This window comes from Bison bison, unplaced genomic scaffold (genome assembly GCF_000754665.1).
Source record: "Bison bison bison isolate TAMUID 2011002044 unplaced genomic scaffold, Bison_UMD1.0 scf7180017864508, whole genome shotgun sequence".
Lineage (NCBI taxonomy): Eukaryota > Metazoa > Chordata > Mammalia > Artiodactyla > Bovidae > Bison > Bison bison.
In genome coordinates, this window is record NW_011495064.1 from 16,834,207 (window position 1) to 16,839,564 (window position 5,358).

Sequence of the window (5,358 nt, forward strand, 5' to 3'; positions counted from 1 at the left end):
CGCTCAGCCTTCTTCACAGTCCAACTCTAACATCCATACATGATCACAGGAAAAACCATAGCCTTGACTAGACGAAGCTTTGTTGGCAAAGTAATGTCTCTGCTTTTGAATATGCTATCTAGGTTGGTCATAACTTTCCTTCCAAGGAGTAAGCGTCTTTTAATTTCATGGCTGCAGTCACCATCTGCAGCGATTTTGGAGCCCCCCAAAATAAAGTCTGACACAGTCCAGTAATTAGCGTTAATGGCATTTCACTCAGAATGGTAATGGCATTTTACTCACAGTAGTAAAATTCTCCCCGTTTGTCTATCTGATATTGAAACATGATTTTGGAAAACTAAATGCTCTGAGTCAAGAGTCTGGGACTCTTAAGATCTGTCCATGTATAGTTGCATGGAGTTGGCTCCTTTGCACAATCTCTAACATTGAGAGCATCATTCTTATTGTCCTAAGCCACCTCACAAGGATTTTTGGGGTCTTCACAAGTCACATTAATGAAAGTCTTTTGCTGTGTGAAGGCATCATGGCCTTTGGAAATCACACCCAACAGAAGTCTATTGTTCTTTTGAGGTGAGACTTTCTCTCTTAGAAAGAATTCAAGCTCTGGGGAAATTTTGACTTACTGTGTCCTTTTCAAACCTGTGAAAAATGTTTATGCTGGGGACCAATAATTTTCACTGAAGCCAGAGAGTACCTATCAACACGAAAGCAAGTCCAAAGCCATCAGAAGACTAAACAACATGGAATAAAATAACATTGACATTCTCACTAAGACTGTCAGGAGTGATTTAGAATCAGTTTCATGATCACCATAACAAATTGTTTCAGAGATTTACTAACATTCAAAAGTCAATGTTTGGAAATTCTTAATATGTAATCTACCCATAGATGTATATTTGGACTAAAATAATGTTGTATGTTGTGTATAAATTTTGGTTTTGTCACACTTGCAGGTTTTTTGGGCTGCATAAGGTCTTAGTTGCAGCATGCTGGATCTGCATTGTTGTGAGGGCTTCTTTCCAGTTCCCTCAGGGGCTTAGTTGCCTCACGGCATGAGGAATCTTAGTTCCTTGACCAGGGGTTGAACCCACATCCCCTGCTTGGAAGGTGGATTCTTAACCATTGGACCACCAGGGAAGTCCTCCATACTTGTAGCTTTTAATTGGCTGGAATTTATTTTATTTTTAAAAAACAATTTGATGTTAAAAATATCATGGTACCAAATAGCTACTTCAAATGTATTGTCTTTTTAATTAATTTTGTGGGTGATGTTTAGACAAAAATCTCAAACCCACTTATAACTGAAGGGTTTTGGAAATGCTTTAATGCAATGGATTATTTGGGGCTCCTATTATTTAACTCTGGGGATTTATTTCTGTTCTTTTATCAGGTTCTCCAAAGTACTTATTATTTGTGTTGGATAAACCAATTCAGCAGACTGCATCCTCAATGCATTTGCCAGTGATGAAAACTGCCCTTAATATTCTTTCAGGTCTGGATATCTATCTGTGTAAGATCAATAGGTAAGTATTTCTTTAAACTATTGTAGATTATGTAAGAAACTTGCCAAAATAATTATGAGAGGAAAAACCAAAAGAAACATGCCATGGTATTAACAAGAGTTCTTTGGATGACGAAATTGTGGATAATGATTTTTCTTTCCTTTTTCATTACTGTCCTATTTTAAATGATGAATGCATATTGCCTTTGTAATAAAGAAACTTTACTTTTGAACAAACAGTTGTAGACACAATAATATCCACACAAATGAAATGAGATCTCAGGTACATATGCAGGTGATAGAATTCTAAACAGGGACACAGATACATCTCCTGATTGCAGAAACAGATTGTAACTGGAGAGCCTCGTCCATCTGGCTCTCATGTACTGATTCTTTGCAGATCACAAATATAACTCCAAATATGGTGACAGGTCTTTGGTGCCAGATTACTTCTAACCCTCTGGGGAAAGTCAATACCTTCCCCATACTAGCTGAATAATTTTGGTTTTGACCTCAGAATTAGTTTAATTAATCTAGGTTGTTTGGTTCTAAGTAATACATTTACTCTTCATTAGCAAGCATTAACAAGATTAAAAAAAAAAAAAGCCTGTTTATTGAGGGCAGGAGGAGAAGGGGATGATAGAGGATGAGATGGTTGGATGGCATCACCGACTCAATGGACATGGGTTTGGGTAGACTCCAGCAGCTGGTAATGGACAGGGAGGCCTGGCGTGCTGCAGTTCATGGGGTCGCAAAGAGTCGGACACGACTGAGTGACTGAACTGAACTGATATAAGAAGGTAATCAAACTTGTCAATTGTCCAGTGTTGACTTTTCATGGGGTTGACAGAATTTGCATTAAGAAAATCAGAAAAATTCTGCCGCAAAATGTCCTGGAAGAGTACCAAGTTCTTATTATTGTTGACTTTTTGTGGGGTTGACAGAATTTGCATTAAGAAAAATCAGAAAAATTCTGCTGCAAAATGTCCTGGAAGAGGTACCAAGTTCTTATTATCAATGGAGTATAGACAGGTACTATCATATCTAGAAAGCTGCAGAAAATCTAGAAAACATCTGTTCCAGTAATGTTTACTAAAAGCTGCTACTAAACTAGCTACAGTTTAGTAGCTTTTAGTACTAAAACAAACTAAAAAACAACCTCTTAAAATTTTATGGTATCCACTCTTCCAAATATACACATATTCAAAGACCAGCATTTTATCATTTTTATTTTACTCTTTCTTTATCCATCCATTTACTCATTCATTAATTCAGCAAATTCTTTTTTTGAGAGGCAAAATCTTAGGAACTGGGGAAAATACCAGAGAGCTAACACAAAAATTCCTGTACTCGTGGAGCTTATGTATGTAGTGCTAGAAAGATTTAAGTGCAGATGAACAAGTAAAATATATAGCATCTTAAATGGGGATACATATTATGAAGGAAAATAAATCCGGGAAGAGAGATAGGGCATGCCAATTGGGAGGTGGGCATGGAGAGAGGGTGTTCTGTTAAATTATGGTGTTCAGGAAGGGTCTTACTGATAAGGTTACTTTGTTAAGAGATGTAAGAGTTGGTTCCGCACTACTTTAACAATCCCATTTCACAAACCCTTTGAGTATCAAAGTGGCTCAGCACTGATCCAGTGTTTCTGTTATTTTTATGACACATGAAATAATTCTTCTTTTGATGCTCTAAGAGTGGTACCTTTAGCTCAAGACTGTGTTTCCACCGGATTTATTTAGCTGGTGAATAGACTCAGATGTCAGTCTTCAGTGGCATCGTTGAACTAATGCAGCCGCACGTGTGGACCTTAGGCTTTTTTTTTTTTTTTTCTTTTCTTTGCATTCATGTGTTTGCCTTCTGAAATTGACTGGGCCCACTGAAGGCAGGGATGAGGTGATGATGAGTTCATCTTGGCAGCCTCAATGCCTTGCCTAGTGCCTAGCAATTGTCAGGTGCTCCATGACTACAAAGGAATAAATAAACTTTGAGAGTAAAAGAGACATTGACTTTAAACAGTTCAAGAGATGCAGTCCGAATGGCCACATTTACCTGCAAAACGGTTCAAAGTGGATAACTGTCTTACATCATGATGATGTCTCCATTTCTCTAAGGCTTGTATGGAGCTGGCATCAAGGACTTGCTCTGTAAAATAAAATGACGTTGTGTTTCCTACAGGGACACTTTTGGTATAAGCATCTCGGAGAGGTTGTTTCTAATCCCACTTTCCCCATGCCGTTGCTATAAAATGGACAGCTCTCAGGCCCACGTTTCCTTCTACCTCTGTGACAAATAACCTGGTTTGTATTGTCTTTTTGAGACGGTGTGAAGTGCTGTTTTTCACACTAGATTAGGGGGCAAAATTATGACAGCTCATGATGTCCGCACTTGGGAGAGCAATACAAGGGAAAAAGGGAAACCAAAAACTTTTATAATGGAGTTCTGATTCAAGGCCTTAATAATTGTATGGCTTTAGACCAACTGCCAAATTTCTGTGAACCCCATGACCTTGTGTCTATACTGGAAATCATAATTACTACCTTACAGTATTGCTGTGAAGGTCAAGTTGGATAATATATGCAAAACATCTGATATAAAACCTGGTACATAATGTGGATGTTCAATAGATTATTGTTAATATTTTTAATACTATTAGAAAAGTTATGCAAATAATATTTTTTTACCAGTTGTTCAACATTTACATGATCACATTTACATAATCCTCATTAATATATTTGCGCTTTAAAGTTTATCTCTCTATATATACTTGTAGGGCCTTCCCTGATAGTTCAGTTGGTAAAGAATCCACCTGCAATGCAGGAGATCCTGGTTTGATTCCTGGCTTGAGAAGATCCTCTGGAGAAGGGATAGGCTACCCACTCCAGTATTCTTGGGCTTCCCTTGTGGCTCAGCTGGTAAAGATTCTACCTGCAATGCAGGAGACCTGGGTCTGATCCCTGGGTTGGAAAGATTCCCTGGAGAAGGGAAAGACTACCCACTCCAGTATTCTGGCCTAGAGAACTCCATGGAGTTTATAGTCCATGGGGTCACAAAGAGTCAGACATGACTGAGCCACTTTCACTTTCATATACTTGTAATAAAATTAATCCAAGTAATCAGCAATACGTGAACCATGAACTTCCAGATGTTCAAGCTGGTTTTAGAAAAGGCAGAGGAACCAGAGATCAAATTGCCAACATCCGCTGGATCATCAAAAAAGCAAGAGAGTTCCAGAAAAACATCTATTTCTGCTTTATTGACTATGCCAAAGCCATTGACTATGTGGATCATGATAAACTGTGGAAAATTCTGAAGGAGATGGGAATACCAGACCACCTGACCTGCCTCTTGAGAAACCTGTTTGCAGATCAGGAAGCAACAGTTAGAACTGGACATGGAACAAGACTGGTTCCAAACAGGAAGAGGTGTATGTCAAGGCTGTGTATTGTCACCCTGCTTATTTGACTTATATGCAGAGTACATCATGCTGGGCTGGAAGAAGTACAAGCTGGAATCAGGATTGCCAGGAGAAATATCAATAACCTCAGATATGCAGATGACACCACCCTTATGGCAGAAAGTAAAGAAGAACTAAAGTGAAAGTGGAGAGTGAAAAAGTTGCCTTAAAGCTCAACATTCAGAAAACGAAGATCATGGCATCTGGTCCCATCACTTCATGGAAAATAGATGGGGAAACAGTGGATGACTGTATTTTTCTGGGCTCCAAAATCACTGCAGATGGTGATTTCAGCCATGAAATTAAAAGATGCTTACTCCTTGGAAGGAAAGTTATGACCAACCTAGATAGCATATTAAAAAGCAGAGACATTACTTTGTCAACAAAAGTCTGTCTA

The 5,358-nt window shown here is 38.5% G+C and overlaps 1 protein-coding gene across 8 annotated transcripts in view; it reads left to right on the plus strand.

The window, feature by feature from the left end:
* The window catches only part of RASGRP3 (RAS guanyl releasing protein 3 (calcium and DAG-regulated)), a 118,173-nt gene that overhangs the window by 67,758 nt on the left and 45,057 nt on the right, over nucleotides 1-5,358 (plus strand). For all 8 annotated transcript variants that reach the window (XM_010829836.1, XM_010829835.1, XM_010829839.1 and 5 more), the window contains one exon: nucleotides 1,391-1,523. The gene's annotated coding sequence lies outside the window, so the exon portion shown is untranslated. The remainder of the gene's footprint in view (nucleotides 1-1,390; nucleotides 1,524-5,358) is intronic.